The sequence below is a fragment of the Stenella coeruleoalba genome (genome assembly GCF_951394435.1).
Source record: "Stenella coeruleoalba genome assembly, contig: scaffold_358, whole genome shotgun sequence".
NCBI lineage: Eukaryota > Metazoa > Chordata > Mammalia > Artiodactyla > Delphinidae > Stenella > Stenella coeruleoalba.
This window is the reverse complement of record NW_027646119.1, coordinates 128166-148605: the sequence shown is the minus strand read 5'-3', so window position 1 is coordinate 148605 and position 20440 is coordinate 128166. Positions and strand designations below refer to the sequence as shown.

Genomic DNA, 20440 nt, shown 5'->3' with positions numbered 1-20440 from the left:
GCCATGGAGAACTGGGAGCCTTGTTATGCTGATGGGCGGGATGTAAATTGCCAACAGACACTCAGGAGAAGTGTATGGTGTTTCCTGAAACATCTAAAAAACAAAGCAACAGAGCCTAGGGCACTGCCACTTATGGTCCTATAGCTTAGGGAAATTAAAATCAAAAAGACACAGCCACCCCAAAGTTTGGGACACCTCCGTTTACAAGAAACTCGTTTACCGTACAAGTTCAGTATCACAGAAAGTGAAAAATGGATAAAGAACTTGTGGTACTTACATACAATGCAGTATCACTCAGCAATGAAATCTATGTCATCAGGCCCATAGCAGCATAATGAGTGGATTCAGGTACGATGATTCTAACTGAAATAAGTCACACAGAAAAAGAAACATCATAAGATATCAGTAATACACGGAATGTAAACTTGGCTACACAGGAACTGCATTCCAAAACAGAAAAGGGTCTCAAATTTAGAAAACCAACTTATGCTTGCTTAAGGGGAAAGGTGAGTTGGGGTGCTGCATAAAACCAGAGATTGAAATGAGCACAGATAAAGTTCCTTAAGCCAAATATGGAATAGACAAGAGCTACTCCTTGCTCAACGAAATGGACTCAACACTGCATATTAAACGCCTAAGAATGTACCTGACTAGTAAGTATCTTAAAACCTATGGATTGCTATGTCTCCGAAAGAGAATCAAGCATGTGTACAGGGGCATAAACGCAGCAGTGATAGGATTGGAGAGGTTCGGTGAGCAAATGAAGACCCTTTGAAGTCATATTGCATGGTACCCATTACACGGGTCTCAACTCTCGAGGTTTAAGGTATTCTTCCTTCAGCTAAAACATGCATGTGGAACCCAGAGTTAGATCAACCATGTAAACCGGAGACGTGTTCAAATATGTCTCAGTTTTCCTCCCCTGGTACTCGGGTGCAACATTCCAGACGCTTTACTAACACTCTCCCGACTTGGAGAGTCAGTCCCTTTAACCTCCTGTTTGGCCCAGTTTGCAATTTCTGCGGAAGATGAACAGGAATAGCGAGAACCAATGAGAGGCTAGCTGGAGGTGTCTGGACGGGCAAATTTAACTCTCATTTCCCACCAGGAAGAGGAATTAACCAAAGGCTCAGCATGCCGGGTCGGAACCAGATTAGGGCCTGAAGCCATCCTGCGGTGTTGCGGCCAGGTCACAAGAAAGCGAGTTGAAGAAAGGAGCTCAGGGTCACTGTAATTCACAAACCTGCAGAGTTATAAATGACAGCTATCGTCCAAAAATAGACTGAAGTAAGGCTGCCAAGAGGACTTGAAAGCGAGGCAGAATTGCAGGAAACCGATTTCAGGAGGTAGACTGGAATTGCATTGAAAGCATAGGAAAAGAGGCAGAACGTCCACAATGATGCACTTGGCCAAAAAGGGCGTATGCGTTTTTTCCTGAATATATTCCTGAATATATTCAGGAAAAAACGCATACGCCCTTCTTGGCCAACCAAGCAAGCTTGCAAAGGAAATCTGCACTACAATGAAGTCTCACTTCCCCCCGGTCAAAAGGGCCATCTGAAAAAAGTGTAAAATCCAGAAAGGCAGGACAGGCCATGGAGAACTGGGAGCCTTGTTATACTGATGGGCGGGATGTAAATTGCCAACAGACACTCGGAAGAAGTGTATGGTGTTTCCTGAAACATCTAAAAAACAAAGCAACAGAGCCTAGGGCACTGTCACTTATGGTCCTATAGCTTAGGGAAATTAAAATCAAAAAGACACAGGCACCCCAAAGTTTGGGACGCCTCTGTTTACAAGAACCTCGTTTACCGTACAAGTTCAATATCACAGAAAGTGAAAAATGGATAAAGAACTTGTGGTACTTACGTACAATGCAGTATCACTCAGCAATGAAATCTATGTCATCAGGCCCGTAGCAGCATAATGAGTGGATTCAGGTACGATGATTCTAACTGAAATAAGTCACACAGAAAAAGAAACATCATAAGATATCAGTAATACACGGAATGTAAACTTGGCTACACAGGAACTGAATTCCAAAACAGAACAGGGTCTCAAATTTAGAAAACCAACTTATGCTTGCTTAAGGGGAAAGGTGAGTTGGGGTGCTGCATAAAACCAGAGATTGAAATGAGCACAGATAAAGTTCCTTAAGCCAAATATGGAATAGACAAGAGCTACTCCTTGCTCAACGAAGTGGACTCAACACCGCATATTAAACGCCTAAGAATGTACCTGACTAGTAAGTATCTTAAAACCTATGGATTGCTATGTCTCCAAAAGAGAATCAAGCATGTGTACAGGGGCATAAACGCAGCAGTGATAGGATTGGAGAGGTTCGGTGAGCAAATGAAGACCCTTTGAAGTCATATTGCATGGTACCCATTCCACGGGTTTCAACTACCCAGGTTTAAGGTATTCTTCCTTCAGCTAAAACATGCATGTGGAACCTAGAGTATGATCAACCATGTGATCGGGAGACATGTTCAAATATGTCTCAGTTTTCGTACCCTGGTACTCGGGTGCAACATTCCTGACGCTTTACTAACACTCTCCCGACTTGGAGAGTCAGTCCCTTTAACCTCCTGTTTGGCCCAGTTTGCAATTTCTGCGGAAGATGAACAGGAATAGCGAGAACCAATGAGAGGCTAGCTGGAGGTGTCTGGACGGGCAAATTTAACTCTCATTTCCCACCAGGAAGAGGAATTAACCAAAGGCTCAGCGTGCAGTGCCGGAACCAGATTAGGGCCTGAAGCCATCCTGCGGTGTTGCGGCCAGCTCAAAAGAAAGCGAGTTGAAGAAAGGAGCTCAGGGGCACTGTAATTCACAAACCTGCAGAGTTATAAATGACAGCTATCGTCCAAAAATAGACTGAAGTAAGGCTGCCAAGAGGACTTGAAAGCGGGGCAGAATTGCAGGAAACCGATTTCAGGAGGTAGACTGGAATTGCATTGAAAGCATAGGAAAAGAGGCAGAACGTCCACAATGATGCACTTGGCCAAAAAGGGCGTATGCGTTTTTTCCTGAATATATTCAGGAAAAAACGCATACGCCCTTTTTGGCCAACCAAGCAAGCTTGCAAAGGAAATCTGCACTACAATGAAGTCTCACTTCCCCCCGGTCAAAAGGGCCATCTGAAAAAAGTGTAAAATCCAGAAAGGCAGGACAGGCCATGGAGAACTGGGAGCCTTGTTATGCTGATGGGCGGGATGTAAATTGCCAACAGACACTCGGGAGAAGTGTATGGTGTTTCCTGAAACATCTAAAAAACAAAGCAACAGAGCCTAGGGCACTTCCACTTATGGTCCTATAGCTTAGGGAAATTAAAATCAAAAAGACACAGCCACCCCAAAGTTTGGGACGCCTCTGTTTACAAGAACCTCGTTTACCGTACAAGTTCAATATCACAGAAAGTGAAAAATGGATAAAGAACTTGTGGTACTTACGTACAATGCAGTATCACTCAGCAATGAAATCTATGTCATCAGGCCCGTAGCAGCATAATGAGTGGATTCAGGTACGATGATTCTAACTGAAATAAGTCACACAGAAAAAGAAACATCATAAGATATCACTAATACACGGAATGTAAACTTGGCTACACAGGAACTGAATTCCAAAACAGAACAGGGTCTCAAATTTAGAAAACCAACTTATGCTTGCTTAAGGGGAAAGGTGAGTTGTGGTGCTGCATAAAACCAGAGATTGAAATGAGCACAGATAAAGTTCCTTAAGCCAAATATGGAATAGACAAGAGCTACTCCTTGCTCAACGAAATGGACTCAACACCCCATATTAAACGCCTAAGAATGTACCTGACTAGTAAGTATCTTAAAACCTATGGATTGCTATGTCTCCAAAAGAGAATCAAGCGTGTGTACAGGGGCATAAACGCAGCAGTGATAGGATTGGAGAGGTTCGGTGAGCAAATGAAGACCCTTTGAAGACATATTGCATGGTACCCATTCCACGGGTCTCAACTCTCCAGGTTTAAGGCATTCTTCCTTCAGCTAAAACATGCATGTGGAACCCAGTGTATGATCAACCGTGTGAACGGGAGACGTGTTCAAATATGTCTCAGTTTTCCTCCCCTGGTACTCGGGTGCAACATTCCAGACGCTTTACTAACACTCTCCCCACTTGGAGAGAAAGCGCCTTTAACCTGCTGTTTGGCCCAGTTTGCAATTTCTGCGGAAGATGAACAGGAATAGCGAGAACCAATGAGAGGCTAGCTGGACGTGTCTGGACGGGCAAATTTAACTCTCATTTCCCACCAGGAAGAGGAAATAACCAAAGGCTCAGCGTGCCGTGCCGGAACCAGATTAGGGTCTGAAGCCATCCTGCGGTGTTGCGGCCAGCTCAAAAGAAAGCGAGTTGAGGAAAGGAGCTCAGGGGCCCTGTAATTCACAAACCTGCAGAGTTATAAATGACAGCTATCGTCCAAAAATATACTGAAGTAAGGCTGCCAAGAGGACTTGAAAGCGGGGCAGAATTGCAGGAAACCGATTTCAGGAGGTAGACTGGAATTGCATTGAAAGCATAGGAAAAGAGGCAGAACGTCCACAATGATGCACTTGGCCAAAAAGGGCGTATGCGTTTTTTCCTGAATATATTCAGGAAAAAACGCATACGCCCTTTTTGGCCAACCAAGCAAGCTTGCAAAGGAAATCTGCACTACAATGAAGTCTCACTTCCCCCCGGTCAAAAGGGCCATCTGAAAAAAGTGTAAAATCCAGAAAGGCAGCACAGGCCATGGAGAACTGGGAGCCTTGTTATGCTGATGGGCGGGATGTAAATTGCCAACAGACACTCGGGAGAAGTGTATGGTGTTTCCTGAAACATCTAAAAAACAAAGCAACAGAGCCTAGGGCACTTCCACTTATGGTCCTATAGCTTAGGGAAATTAAAATCAAAAAGACACAGCCACCCCAAAGTTTGGGACGCCTCTGTTTACAAGAACCTCGTTTACCGTACAAGTTCAATATCACAGAAAGTGAAAAATGGATAAAGAACTTGTGGTACTTACGTACAATGCAGTATCACTCAGCAATGAAATCTATGTCATCAGGCCCGTAGCAGCATAATGAGTGGATTCAGGTACGATGATTCTAAGTGAAATAAGTCACACAGAAAAAGAAACATCATAAGATATCACTAATACACGGAATGTAAACGTGGCTACAGAGGAACTGAATTCCAAAACAGAACAGGGTCTCAAATTTAGAAAACCAACTTATGCTTGCTTAAGGGGAAAGGTGAGTTGTGGTGCTGCATAAAACCAGAGATTGAAATGAGCACAGATAAAGTTCCTTAAGCCAAATATGGAATAGACAAGAGCTACTCCTTGCTCAACGAAATGGACTCAACACCCCATATTAAACGCCTAAGAATATACCTGACTAGTAAGTATCTTAAAACCTATGGATTGCTATGTCTCCAAAAGAGAATCAAGCGTGTGTACAGGGGCATAAACGCAGCAGTGATAGGATTGGAGAGGTTCGGTGAGCAAATGAAGACCCTTTGAAGACATATTGCATGGTACCCATTCCACGGGTCTCAACTCTCCAGGTTTAAGGCATTCTTCCTTCAGCTAAAACATGCATGTGGAACCCAGAGTATGATCAACCGTGTGAACGGGAGACATGTTCAAATATGTCTCAGTTTTCCTCCCCTGGTACTCGGGTGCAACATTCCAGACGCTTTACTAACACTCTCCCCACTTGGAGAGTCAGCGCCTTTAACCTCCTGTTTGGCCCAGTTTGCAATTTCTGCGGAAGATGAACAGGAATAGCGAGAACCAATGAGAGGCTAGCTGGACGTGTCTGGACGGGCAAATTTAACTCTCATTTCCCACCAGGAAGAGGAAATAACCAAAGGCTCAGCGTGCCGTGCCGGAACCAGATTAGGGTCTGAAGCCATCCTGCGGTGTTGCGGCCAGCTCAAAAGAAAGCGAGTTGAGGAAAGGAGCTCAGGGGCCCTGTAATTCACAAACCTGCAGAGTTATAAATGACAGCTATCGTCCAAAAATAGACTGAAGTAAGGCTGCCAAGAGGACTTGAAAGCGGGGCAGAATTGCAGGAAACCGATTTCAGGAGGTAGACTGGAATTGCATTGAAAGCATAGGAAAAGAGGCAGAACGTCCACAATGATGCACTTGGCCAAAAAGGGCGTATGCGTTTTTTCCTGAATATATTCAGGAAAAAACGCATACGCCCTTTTTGGCCAACCAAGCAAGCTTGCAAAGGAAATCTGCACTACAATGAAGTCTCACTTCCCCCCGGTCAAAAGGGCCATCTGAAAAAAGTGTAAAATCCAGAAAGGCAGGACAGGCCATGGAGAACTGGGAGCCTTGTTATGCTGATGGGCGGGATGTAAATTGCCAACAGACACTCGGGAGAAGTGTATGGTGTTTCCTGTCGGGAGCCATATAGAAAGTGCCTTTGAGTCACAGCACAGACGAGACCCATAGTATCAAGCAAAGTTGATGCTATCGGGTATAAATATGGAGAAGCAAAGCTCTCCTCAGCAAAGCTGGTGCTGTCAGGTGTATATATGGAAAAGTAAAGTTCTCGTTTGCAAAGCTTCCTGCCTCCTGGTGGCTGGTGCCGTGCAATTGGCCTCTCTTGCCCAGTGCTGTAAGCTGGGCCCTCTCTGGAGGAGAAACCTGGGTTCCCGAAGACATGTGATCAGAGCCAGGGCCCCGCCAGTTGGTGAGGGAATCCCAGGGCAGGTGCTGGGCGTGGAGGCCACGGGGGCATAGGCTACCAAGGTGACAGAAAACTGACCTTCTCTGGGGGCGCTGCACCTCGCTCACTCGCACACCTCACATCTCCCTGCTTGGCCCCGGAGGATGGCTGGTTAGCCAGAGACGGGTAAGATTCCTCAGGGAAGGAACAACCTAAGACAGGCACAGTCGCAGAGGGGCCATCAGGAGAGAACTTGGGGGCCAACAGAGGTGGGGCATAGACCCTCACCCCCCCAACTTTGCAGGAGCCTGAACCCTCACCCCTTTTGAGAGAGGTCTCTTGTCCCCATGGCTGCTTCGCTTCCCACGCCCAGCTCAGATGAGAACCCAGGTAGCAGACCAGAGACCTGGCCAATGGCAACTGCTCTTCCACCGCAGCAGGGCTCTGTTTCCCATTTCCTCCGTGAACCATAGCTTTTCTCTGTGTTTTTCCCTGCCTTTGCCTAAGGTGATTTTTATAGGATTGCTTTTGGTGTTGGGAAAAATGTATAGTTTTAATGCAGGGGTTTAGGAAAGACCCCAATTTAGGGTAAAAACCAAGAGAAGGATTATAGCTACTTTGGCTCCTTTAATGATTATATTTGTTGGGGAAATATAATGGTGGGAACATTTCTGCAGCAGCTTTGTACTTTAAAAGAAAAATTGCAAGAGTTATGGCCTCCCAGTGGAGTTATAAACATGCTGGGAAATACCTGGGTATGGTGACAAGGTTTTATGCAACAGTGGGTTTAATCAATGAGTTTACGGTACAATGTCCGCTCCCATGGTTTTTTAGAAGTATAAAAAATGATGTGTATTGTTTTGATTGTTTTGATTACTATTGTAGGTTAGGAAATTTTTGGGTATGGTGGTGGGAAGGTTTTATGCTACAGTGGGTACATAATAAATTAGATAGAGTAGGCTACTTGGTAGCCTTTTATAAGTAGAATTGTTTTTTGTATAATTTAGTGCCTTGTTTTGATTATAAAGGTAGAAGAAAATAGTCTATAAATATTTACAATTGTTAAAAGAATAATGTGCTTGAGTTTGTGCTTTGAATAGTTGGCTGATTGAACAAGAACATATAGGTACAAGAACATCTAATTTTCTAAAGAAGACGATGAAACCACAGACTGTGTTCCTGACGTAGATGTGACCAACATGTGATTAACCACAGGAGAAGAAAGAGACTCTGGGCGATGGGAAAATTACCTAACCTGTTTTAATCAATCTGCTGATGTAAATTACCTTTGTTTTGTGGCCTATGTGGGGGAGTTCTTGGCGTGGGAATGAGAATGTTGAATTTGAAAATGAGATCACTTTATAGTATAAAAGCTTTTGGAATCTTGAAAATAAATTTGTCAGATCCTTGCACCCAAGAAGAGGTGTCTTGAGTTCTGTCCACGCCGACTCCGTCCTCCCCTTTGGGTGAATCCTGTTCAGCTGGGGCTGGTCCTCGGCAGTTTCCTGAAACATCTAAAAAACAAAGCAACAGAGCCTAGGGCACTTCCACTTATGGTCCTATAGCTTAGGGAAATTAAAATCAAAAAGACACAGCCACCCCAAAGTTTGGGACGCCTCTGTTTACAAGAACCTCGTTTACCGTACAAGTTCAATATCACAGAAAGTGAAAAATGGATAAAGAACTTGTGGTACTTACGTACAATGCAGTATCACTCAGCAATGAAATCTATGTCATCAGGCCCGTAGCAGCATAATGAGTGGATTCAGGTACGATGATTCTAACTGAAATAAGTCACACAGAAAAAGAAACATCATAAGATATCACTAATACACGGAATGTAAACTTGGCTACAGAGGAACTGAATTCCAAAACAGAACAGGGTCTCAAATTTAGAAAACCAACTTATGCTTGCTTAAGGGGAAAGGTGAGTTGTGGTGCTGCATAAAACCAGAGATTGAAATGAGCACAGATAAAGTTCCTTAAGCCAAATATGGAATAGACAAGAGCTACTCCTTGCTCAACGAAATGGACTCAACACCCCATATTAAACGCCTAAGAATGTACCTGACTAGTAAGTATCTTAAAACCTATGGATTGCTATGTCTCCAAAAGAGAATCAAGCGTGTGTACAGGGGCATAAATGCAGCAGTGATAGGATTGGAGAGGTTCGGTGAGCAAATGAAGACCCTTTGAAGTCATATTGCATGGTACCCATTCCACGGGTCTCAACTCTCCAGGTTTAAGGTATTCTTCCTTCAGCTAAAACATGCATGTGGAACCCAGAGTATGATCAACCATGTGAACGGGAGACGTGTTCAAATATGTCTCAGTTTTCCTCCCCTGGTACTCGGGTGCAACATTCCAGACGCTTTACTAACACTCTCCCGACTTGGAGAGTCAGCGCCTTTAACCTCCTGTTTGGCCCAGTTTGCAATTTCTGCGGAAGATGAACAGGAATAGAGAGAACCAATGAGAGGCTAGCTGGACGTGTCTGGACGGGCAAATTTAACTCTCATTTCCCACCAGGAAGAGGAAATAACCAAAGGCTCAGCGTGCCGTGCCGGAACCAGATTAGGGTCTGAAGCCATCCTGCGGTGTTGCGGCCAGCTCAAAAGAAAGCGAGTTGAGGAAAGGAGCTCAGGGGCCCTGTAATTCACAAACCTGCAGAGTTATAAATCACAGCTATCGTCCAAAAATATACTGAAGTAAGGCTGCCAAGAGGACTTGAAAGCGGGGCAGAATTGCAGGAAACCGATTTCAGGAGGTAGACTGGAATTGCATTGAAAGCATAGGAAAAGAGGCAGAACGTCCACAATGATGCACTTGGTCAAAAAGGGCGTATGCGTTTTTTCCTGAATATATTCAGGAAAACACGCATACGCCCTTTTTGGCCAACGAAGCAAGCTTGCAAAGGAAATCTGCACTACAATGAAGTCTCACTTCCCCCCAGTCAAAAGGGCCATCTGAAAAAAGTGTAAAATCCAGAAAGGCAGGACAGGCCATGGAGAACTGGGAGCCTTGTTATGCTGATGGGCGGGATGTAAATTGCCAACAGACACTCGGGAGAAGTGTATGGTGTTTCCTGAAACATCTAAAAAACAAAGCAACAGAGCCTAGGGCACTGCCACTTATGGTCCTATAGCTTAGGGAAATTACAATCAAAAAGACACAGCCACCCCAAAGTTTGGGACGCCTCTGTTTACAAGAACCTCGTTTACCATACAAGTTCAATATCACAGAAAGTGAAAAATGGATAAAGAACTTGTGGTACTTACGTACAATGCAGTATCACTCAGCAATGAAATCTATGTCATCAGGCCCGTAGCAGCATAATGAGTGGATTCAGGTACGATGATTCTAACTGAAATAAGTCACACAGAAAAAGAAACATCATAAGATATCACTAATACACGGAATGTAAACTTGGCTACAGAGGAACTGAATTCCAAAACAGAACAGGGTCTCAAATTTAGAAAACCAACTTATGCTTGCTTAAGGGGAAAGGTGAGTTGTGGTGCTGCATAAAACCAGAGATTGAAATGAGCACAGATAAAGTTCCTTAAGCCAAATATGGAATAGACAAGAGCTACTCCTTGCTCAACGAAATGGACTCAACACCCCATATTAAACGCCTAAGAATGTACCTGACTAGTAAGTATCTTAAAACCTATGGATTGCTATGTCTCCAAAAGAGAATCAAGCGTGTGTACAGGGGCATAAACGCAGCAGTGATAGGATTGGAGAGGTTCGGTGAGCAAATGAAGACCCTTTGAAGACATATTGCATGGTACCCATTCCACGGGTCTCAACTCTCCAGGTTTAAGGTATTCTTCCTTCAGCTAAAACATGCATGTGGAACCCAGAGTATGATCAACCGTGTGAACGGGAGACGTGTTCAAATATGTCTCAGTTTTCCTCCCCTGGTACTCGGGTGCAACATTCCAGACGCTTTACTAACACTCTCCCCACTTGGAGAGTCAGCGCCTTTAACCTCCTGTTTGGCCCAGTTTGCAATTTCTGCGGAAGATGAACAGGAATAGCGAGAACCAATGAGAGGCTAGCTGGAGGTGTCTGGACGGGCAAATTTAACTCTCATTTCCCACCAGGAAGAGGAAATAACCAAAGGCTCAGCGTGCCGTGCCGGAACCAGATTAGGGCCTGAAGCCATCCTGTGGTGTTGCGGCCAGCTCAAAAGAAAGCGAGTTGAGGAAAGGAGCTCAGGGGCACTGTAATTCACAAACCTGCAGAGTTATAAATGACAGCTATCGTCCAAAAATATACTGACGTAAGGCTGCCAAGAGGACTTGAAAGCGGGGCAGAATTGCAGGAAACCGATTTCAGGAGGTAGACTGGAATTGCATTGAAAGCATAGGAAAAGAGGCAGAACGTCCACAATGATGCACTTGGCCAAAAAGGGCATATGCGTTTTTTCCTGAATATATTCAGGAAAAAACGCATACGCCCTTTTTGGCCAACCAAGCAAGCTTGCAAAGGAAATCTGCACTACAATGAAGTCTCACTTCCCCCCGGTCAAAAGGGCCATCTGAAAAAAGTGTAAAATCCAGAAAGGCAGGACAGGCCATGGAGAACTGTGAGCCTTGTTATGCTGATGGGCGGGATGTAAATTGCCAACAGACACTCGGGAGAAGTGTATGGTGTTTCCTGAAACATCTAAAAAACAAAGCAACAGAGCCTAGGGCACTGCCACTTATGGTCCTATAGCTTAGGGAAATTACAATCAAAAAGACACAGCCACCCCAAAGTTTGGGACGCCTCTGTTTACAAGAACCTCGTTTACCGTACAAGTTCAATATCACAGAAAGTGAAAAATGGATAAAGAACTTGTGGTACTTACGTACAATGCAGTATCACTCAGCAATGAAATCTATGTCATCAGGCCCGTAGCAGCATAATGAGTGGATTCAGGTACGATGATTCTAACTGAAATAAGTCACACAGAAAAAGAAACATCATAAGATATCACTAATACACGGAATGTAAACTTGGCTACAGAGGAACTGAATTCCAAAACAGAACAGGGTCTCAAATTTAGAAAACCAACTTATGCTTGCTTAAGGGGAAAGGTGAGTTGTGGTGCTGCATAAAACCAGAGATTGAAATGAGCACAGATAAAGTTCCTTAAGCCAAATATGGAATAGACAAGAGCTACTCCTTGCTCAACGAAATGGACTCAACACCCCATATTAAACGCCTAAGAATGTACCTGACTAGTAAGTATCTTAAAACCTATGGATTGCTATGTCTCCAAAGAGAATCAAGCGTGTGTACAGGGGCATAAACGCAGCAGTGATAGGATTGGAGAGGTTCGGTGAGCAAATGAAGACCCTTTGAAGACATATTGCATGGTACCCATTCCACGGGTCTCAACTCTCCAGGTTTAAGGTATTCTTCCTTCAGCTAAAACATGCATGTGGAACCCAGAGTATGATCAACCGTGTGAACGGGAGACGTGTTCAAATATGTCTCAGTTTTCCTCCCCTGGTACTCGGGTGCAACATTCCAGACGCTTTACTAACACTCTCCCCACTTGGAGAGTCAGCGCCTTTAACCTCCTGTTTGGCCCAGTTTGCAATTTCTGCGGAAGATGAACAGGAATAGCGAGAACCAATGAGAGGCTAGCTGGAGGTGTCTGGACGGGCAAATTTCACTCTCATTTCCCACCAGGAAGAGGAATTAACCAAAGGCTCAGCGTGCCGTGCCGGAACCAGATTAGGGCCTGAAGCCATCCTGCGGTGTTGCGGCCAGCTCAAAAGAAAGCGAGTTGAGGAAAGGAGCTCAGGGGCCCTGTAATTCACAAACCTGCAGAGTTATAAATGACAGCTATCGTCCAAAAATATACTGAAGTAAGGCTGCCAAGAGGACTTGAAAGCGGGGCAGAATTGCAGGAAACCGATTTCAGGAGGTAGACTGGAATTGCATTGAAAGCATAGGAAAAGAGGCAGAACGTCCACAATGATGCACTTGGCCAAAAAGGGCGTATGCGTTTTTTCCTGAATATATTCAGGAAAAAACGCATACGCCCTTTTTGGCCAACCAAGCAAGCTTGCAAAGGAAATCTGCACTACAATGAAGTCTCACTTCCCCCCGGTCAAAAGGGCCATCTGAAAAAAGTGTAAAATCCAGAAAGGCAGGACAGGCCATGGAGAACTGGGAGCCTTGTTATGCTGATGGGCGGGATGTAAATTGCCAACAGACACTTGGGAGAAGTGTATGGTGTTTCCTGAAACATCTAAAAAACAAATCAACAGAGCCTAGGGCACTTCCACTTATGGTCCTATAGCTTAGGGAAATTAAAATCAAAAAGACACAGCCACCCAAAAGTTTGGGACGCCTCTGTTTACAAGAACCTCGTTTACAGTACAAGTTCAACATCGCAGAATGTGAAAAATGGATAAAGAAGTTGTGGTATTTACTTACAAAGCAATATCACTCAGCAATGAAATCTATGTCATCAGGCCCTTAGCAGCACAATGAGTGGATTCAGGTATGATGATTCTAACTGAAATAAGTCACACAGAAAAAGAAACATCATAAGATATCAGTAATACACGGAATGTAAACTTGGCTACACAGGAACTGAATTACAGAACAGAACAGGGTCTCAAATTTAGAAAACCAACTTATGCTTGCTTAAGGGGAAAGGTGAGTTGGGGTGCTGCATAAAACCAGAGATCGAAATGAGCACAGATAAAGTTCCTTAAGCCAAATATGGAATAGACAAGAGCTACTCCTTGCTCAACGAAATGGACTCAACATCCCATATTAAACGCCTAAGAATGTACCTGACTAGTAAGTATCTTAAAACCTATGGATTGCTATGTCTCCAAAAGAGAATCAAGCATGTGTACAGGGGCAGAAACGCAGCAGTGATAGGATTGGAGAGGTTCGGTGAGCAAATGAAGACCCTTTGAAATCATATTGCATGGTACCCATTACACAGGTCTCAACTCTCCAGGTTTAAGGTATTCTTCCTTCAGCTAAAACATGCATGTGGAACCCAGAGTATGATCAACCATGTGAACGGGAGACGTGTTCAAATATGTCTCAGTTTTCCTCCCCTGGTACTCGGGTGCAACATTCCAGACGCTTTACTAACACTCTCCCCACTTGGAGAGTCAGCGCCTTTAACCTCCTGTTTGGCCCAGTTTGCAATTTCTGCGGAAGATGAACAGGAATAGCGAGAACCAATGAGAGACTAGCTGGAGGTGTCTGGACGGGCAAATTTAACTCTCATTTCCCACCAGGAAGAGGAAATAACCAAAGGCTCAGCGTGCCGTGCCGGAACCAGATTAGGGCCTGAAGCCATCCTGCGGTGTTGCGGCCAGCTCACAAGAAAGCGAGTTGAAGAAAGGAGCTCAGGGACACTATAATTCAGAAACCTGCAGAGTTATAAATGACAGCTATCGTCCAAAAATAGACTGAAGTAAGGCTGCCAAGAGGACTTGAAAGCGGGGCAGAATTGCAGGAAACCGATTTCAGGAGGTAGACTGGAATTGCATTGAAAGCATAGGAAAAGAGGCAGAACGTCCACAATGATGCACTTGGCCAAAAAGGGCATATGCGTTTTTTCCTGAATATATTCAGGAAAAAACGCATATGCCCTTTTTGGCCAACCAAGCAAGCTTGCAAAGGAAATCTGCACTACAATGAAGTCTCACTTCTCCCCGGTCAAAAGGGCCATCTGAAAAAAGTGTAAAATCCAGAAAGGCAGGACAGGCCATGGAGAACTGGGAGCCTTGTTATGCTGATGGGCGGGATGTAAATTGCCAACAGACACTCGGGAGAAGTGTATGGTGTTTCCTGAAACATCTAAAAAACAAAGCAACAGAGCCTAGGGCACTTCCACTTATGGTCCTATAGCTTAGGGAAATTACAATCAAAAAGACACAGCCACCCCAAAGTTTGGGACGCCTCTGTTTACAAGAACCTCGTTTACCGTACAAGTTCAATATCACAGAAAGTGAAAAATGGATAAAGAACTTGTGGTACTTACGTACAATGCAGTATCACTCAGCAATGAAATCTATGTCATCAGGCCCGTAGCAGCATAATGACTGGATTCAGGTACGATGATTCTAACTGAAATAAGTCACACAGAAAAAGAAACATCATAAGATATCAGTAATACACGGAATGTAAACTTGGCTACAGAGGAACTGAATTCCAAAACAGAACAGGGTCTCAAATTTAGAAAACCAACTTATGCTTGCTTAAGGGGAAAGGTGAGTTGTGGTGCTGCATAAAACCAGAGATTGAAATGAGCACAGATAAAGTTCCTTAAGCCAAATATGGAATAGACAAGAGCTACTCCTTGCTCAACGAAATGGACTCAACACCCCATATTAAACGCCTAAGAATGTACCTGACTAGTAAGTATCTTAAAACCTATGGATTGCTATGTCTCCAAAAGAGAATCAAGCGTGTGTACAGGGGCATAAACGCAGCAGTGATAGGATTGGAGAGGTTCGGTGAGCAAATGAAGACCCTTTGAAGACATATTGCATGGTACCCATTCCACGGGTCTCAACTCTCCAGGTTTAAGGTATTCTTCCTTCAGCTAAAACATGCATGTGGAACCCAGAGTATGATCAACCGTGTGAACGGGAGACGTGTTCAAATATGTCTCAGTTTTCGTACCCTGGTACTCGGGTGCAACATTCCAGACGCTTTACTAACACTCTCCCCACTTGGAGAGTCAGCGCCTTTAACCTCCTGTTTGGCCCAGTTTGCAATTTCTGCGGAAGATGAACAGGAATAGCGAGAACCAATGAGAGGCTAGCTGGAGGTGTCTGGACGGGCAAATTTCACTCTCATTTTCCACCAGGAAGAGGAATTAACCAAAGGCTCAGCGTGCCGTGCCGGAACCAGATTCGGGCCTGAAGCCATCCTGCGGTGTTGCGGCCAGCTCAAAAGAAAGCGAGTTGAGGAAAGGAGCTCAGGGGCCCTGTAATTCACAAACCTGCAGAGTTATAAATGACAGCTATCGTCCAAAAATATACTGAAGTAAGGCTGCCAAGAGGACTTGAAAGCGGGGCAGAATTGCAGGAAACCGATTTCAGGAGGTAGACTGGAATTGCATTGAAAGCATAGGAAAAGAGGCAGAACGTCCACAATGATGCACTTGGCCAAAAAGGGCGTATGCGTTTTTTCCTGAATATATTCAGGAAAAAACGCATATGCCCTTTTTGGCCAACCAAGCAAGCTTGCAAAGGAAATCTGCACTACAATGAAGTCTCACTTCCCCCCGGTCAAAAGGGCCATCTGAAAAAAGTGTAAAATCCAGAAAGGCAGGACAGGCCATGGAGAACTGGGAGCCTTGTTATGCTGATGGGCGGGATGTAAATTGCCAACAGACACTTGGGAGAAGTGTATGGTGTTTCCTGAAACATCTAAAAAACAAATCAACAGAGCCTAGGGCACTTCCACTTATGGTCCTATAGCTTAGGGAAATTAAAATCAAAAAGACACAGCCACTCCAAAATTTGGGACGCCTCTGTTTACAAGAACCTCGTTTACAGTACAAGTTCAACATCGCAGAATGTGAAAAATGGATAAAGAAGTTGTGGTATTTACTTACAAAGCAATATCACTCAGCAATGAAATCTATGTCATCAGGCCCTTAGCAGCACAATGAGTGGATTCAGGTATGATGATTCTAACTGAAATAAGTCACACAGAAAAAGAAACATCATAAGATATCAGTAATACACGGAATGGAAACTTGGCTACACAGGAACTGAATTACAGAACAGAACAGGGTCTCAAATTTAGAAAACCAACTTATGCTTGCTTAAGGGGAAAGGTGAGTTGGGGTGCTGCATAAAACCAGAGATCGAAATGAGCACAGATAAAGTTCCTTAAGCCAAATATGGAATAGACAAGAGCTACTCCTTGCTCAACGAAATGGACTCAACATCCCATATTAAACGCCTAAGAATGTACCTGACTAGTAAGTATCTTAAAACCTATGGATTGCTATGTCTCCGAAAGAGAATCAAGCATGTGTACAGGGGCAGAAACGCAGCAGTGATAGGATTGGAGAGGTTCGGTGAGCAAATGAAGACCCTTTGAAGTCATATTGCATGGTTCCCATTACACAGGTCTCAACTCTCCAGGTTTAAGGTATTCTTCCTTCAGCTAAAACATGCATGTGGAACCCAGAGTATGATCAACCATGTGAACGGGAGACGTGTTCAAATATGTCTCAGTTTTCCTCCCCTGGTACTCGGGTGCAACATTCCAGACGCTTTACTAACACTCTCCCCACTTGGAGAGTCAGCGCCTTTAACCTCCTGTTTGGCCCAGTTTGCAATTTCTGCGGAAGATGAACAGGAATAGTGAGAACCAATGAGAGACTAGCTGGAGGTGTCTGGACGGGCAAATTTAACTCTCATTTCCCACCAGGAAGAGGAAATAACCAAAGGCTCAGCGTGCCGTGCCGGAACCAGATTAGGGCCTGAAGCCATCCTGCGGTGTTGCGGCCAGCTCAAAAGAAAGCGAGTTGAGGAAAGGAGCTCAGGGGCACTGTAATTCACAAACCTGCAGAGTTATAAATGACAGCTATCGTCCAAAAATAGACTGAAGTAAGTCTGCCAAGAGGACTTGAAAGCGGGGCAGAATTGCAGGAAACCGATTTCAGGAGGTAGACTGGAATTGCATTGAAAGCATAGGAAAAGAGGCAGAACGTCCACAATGATGCACTTGGCCAAAAAGGGCGTATGCGTTTTTTCCTGAATATATTCAGGAAAAAACGCATACGCCCTTTTTGGCCAACCAAGCAAGCTTGCAAAGGAAATCTGCACTACAATGAAGTCTCACTTCCCCCCGGTCAAAAGGGCCATCTGAAAAAAGTGTAAAATCCAGAAAGGCAGGACAGGCCATGGAGAACTGTGAGCCTTGTTATGCTGATGGGCGGGATGTAAATTGCCAACAGACACTTGGGAGAAGTGTATGGTGTTTCCTGAAACATCTAAAAAACAAAGCAACAGAGCCTAGGGCACTTCCACTTATGGTCCTATAGCTTAGGGAAATTACAATCAAAAAGACACAGCCACCCCAAAGTTTGGGACGCCTCTGTTTACAAGCACCTCATTTACCGTACAAGTTCAATATCACAGAAAGTGAAAAATGGATAAAGAACTTGTGGTACTTACGTACAATGCAGTATCACTCAGCAATGAAATCTATGTCATCAGGCCCGTAGCAGCATAATGAGTGGATTCAGGTACGATGATTCTAACTGAAATAAGTCACACAGAAAAAGAAACATCATAAGATATCACTAATACACGGAATGTAAACTTGGCTACAGAGGAACTGAATTCCAAAACAGAATAGGGTCTCAAATTCAGAAAACCAACTTATGCTTGCTTAAGGGGAAAGGTGAGTTGGGGTGCTGCATAAAACCAGAGATTGAAATGAGCACAGATAAAGTTCCTTAAGCCAAATATGGAATAGACAAGAGCTACTCCTTGCTCAACGAAATGGACACAACACCCCATATTAAACGCCTAAGAATGTACCTGACTAGTAAGTATCTTAAAACCTATGGATTGCTATGTCTCCAAAAGAGAATCAAGCGTGTGTACAGGGGCATAAACGCAGCAGTGATAGGATTGGAGAGGTTCGGTGAGCAAATGAAGACCCTTTGAAGTCATATTGCATGGTACCCATTACACAGGTCTCAACTCTCCAGGTTTAAGGTATTCTTCCTTCAGCTAAAACATGCATGTGGAACCTAGAGTATGATCAACCGTGTGAACGGGAGACGTGTTCAAATATGTCTCAGTTTTCCTCCCCTGGTACTCGGGTGCAACATTCCAGACGCTTTACTAACACTCTCCCCACTTGGAGAGTCAGCGCCTTTAACCTCCTGTTTGGCCCAGTTAGCAATTTCTGCGGAAGATGAACAGGAATAGCGAGAACCAATGAGAGACTAGCTGGAGGTGTCTGGACGGGCAAATTTAACTCTCATTTCCCACCAGGAAGAGGAAATAACCAAAGGCTCAGCGTGCCGTGCCAGAACCAGATTAGGGCCTGAAGCCATCCTGCGATGTTGCGGCCAGCTCAAAAGAAAGTGAGTTGAGGAAAGGAGCTCAGGGGCACTGTAATTCACAAACCTGCAGAGTTATAAATGACAGCTATCATCCAAAAATATACTGAAGTAAGTCTGCCAAGAGGACTTGAAAGCGGGGCAGAATTGCAGGAAACCGATTTCAGGAGGTAGACTGGAATTGCATTGAAAGCATAGGAAAAGAGGCAGAACGTCCACAATGATGCACTTGGCCAAAAAGGGCGTATGCGTTTTTTCCTGAATATATTCAGGAAATAACGCATACGCCCTTTTTGGCCAACCAAGCAAGCTTGCAAAGGAAATCTGCACTACAATGAAGTCTCACTTCCCCCCGGTCAAAAGGGCCATCTGAAAAAAGTGTAAAATCCAGAAAGGCAGGACAGGCCATGGAGAACTGGGAGCCTTGTTATGCTGATGGGCGGGATGAAAATTGCCAACAGACACTCGGGAGAAGTGTATGGTGTTTCCTTAAACATCTAAAAAACAAAGCAACAGAGCCTAGGGCACTTCCACTTATGGTCCTATAGCTTAGGGAAATTAAAATCAAAAAGACACAGGCACCCCAAAGTTTGGGACGCCTCTGTTTACAAGAACCTCGTTTACAGTACAAGTTCAACATCGCAGAATGTGAAAAATGGGTAAAGAAGTTGTGGTATTTACTTACAAAGCAATATCACTCAGCATTGAAATCTATGTCATCAGGCCCTTAGCAGCACAATGAGTGGATTCAGGTATGATGATTCTAACTGAAATAAGTCACACAGAAAAAGAAACATCATAAGATATCAGTAATACACGGAATGTAAACTTGGCTACACAGGAACTGAATTCCAAAACAGAACAGGGTCTCAAATTTAGAAAACCAACTTATGCTTGCTTAAGGGGAAAGGTGAGTTGTGGTGCTGCATAAAACCAGAGATTGAAATGAGCACAGATAAAGTTCCTTAAGCCAAATATGGAATAGACAAGAGCTACTCCTTGCTCAACGAAATGGACTCAACACCCCATATTAAACGCCTAAGAATGTACCTGACTAGTAAGTATCTTAAAACCTATGGATTGCTATGTCTCCAAAAGAGAATCAAGCGTGTGTACAGGGGCATAAACGCAGCAGTGATAGGATTGGAGAGGTTCGGTGAGCAAATGAAGACCCTTTGAAGTCATATTGCATGGTACCCATTACACAGGTCTCAACTCTCCAGGTTTAAGGTATTCTTCCTTCAGCTAAAACATGCATGTGGAACCCAGAGTATGATCAACCATGTGAACGGGAGACGTGTTCAAATATGTCTCAGTTTTCCTCCCCTGGTACTCGGGTGCAACATTCCAGATGCTTTACTAACACTCTCCCCACTTGGAGAGTCAGCGCCTTTAACCTCCTGTTTGGCCCAGTTTGCAATTTCTGCGGAAGATGAACAGGAATAGCGAGAACCAATGAGAGACTAGCTGGAGGTGTCTGGACGGGCAAATTTAACTCTCATTTCCCACCAGGAAGAGGAATTAATCAAAGGCTCAGCGTGCCGTGCCGGAACCAGATTAGGGCCTGAAGCCATCCTGTGGTGTTGCGGCCAGCTCACAAGAAAGCGAGATGAAGAAAGGAGCTCAGGGGCACTGTAATTCACAAACCTGCAGAGTTATAAATGACAGCTATCGT

At 44.3% G+C, this 20440-nt stretch overlaps 1 long non-coding RNA gene across 1 annotated transcript in view; it reads right to left on the bottom strand.

The window, feature by feature from the left end:
• Positions 1–300: 300 nt before the first annotated feature.
• LOC307181314 overlaps positions 301–20440 on the bottom strand; it is a 125968-nt gene continuing 105828 nt past the window's right edge. The window contains exons 4-5 of the long non-coding RNA XR_013826415.1: positions 5030–5111; positions 301–363 (exon numbers count right to left, since the gene is read on the bottom strand). This is a non-coding gene — a long non-coding RNA (uncharacterized lncRNA). The remainder of the gene's footprint in view (positions 364–5029; positions 5112–20440) is intronic.